Source organism: Aplysia californica, unplaced genomic scaffold, assembly GCF_000002075.1.
Source record: "Aplysia californica isolate F4 #8 unplaced genomic scaffold, AplCal3.0 scaffold01108, whole genome shotgun sequence".
Taxonomy (NCBI): domain Eukaryota; kingdom Metazoa; phylum Mollusca; class Gastropoda; order Aplysiida; family Aplysiidae; genus Aplysia; species Aplysia californica.
The window spans coordinates 140,945-141,464 of NW_004798378.1; positions in this window are offsets into that span (position 1 = coordinate 140,945).

Below are 520 nucleotides of genomic sequence, written 5' to 3' on the forward strand. Positions count from 1 at the left end.
AGGGAACTCTGTGCCACCACTTTCCAAAGAAGAGATTTACTCGTTAATCCAATCCGTACACTTTGCATAGCAGTCTGCCAAAATGATTTATTGAGAAATACTGAAAGTTTCAAAGAGATCTTCGTACAACTAGTTTACTAAAATGTGAGGAATACAACTCTGAGTTTACAAAGTGACCTCAGGGCGTACAGATAGGGTTAAAAGTGACCTTTTGTTTTCCCAGCTGGAGCCAGTGAGTCTGTGTGCCGTGACCTGCGATATCTATGTGCTCAACTACGACGTTACGGCGGGCGGCGAGGTGGACAAGGAAACACTGCAGGTCAAGGCCGCCGCGCGCAAATGTCTCGACCTGCTCATTGGTGCCGTCACATCACATGGTCACAGCCAGGGAGGTAGGTCACGGGAAGGGGTGGGAGGGGAAGGTGTGTGGGAGGGGAAGGTGTGTGGGAGGGGAAGGTGTGGGAGGGGAAGGTGTGTGGGAGGGGAAGGTGTGTGGGAGGGGAAGGTGTGTGGGAGGGGG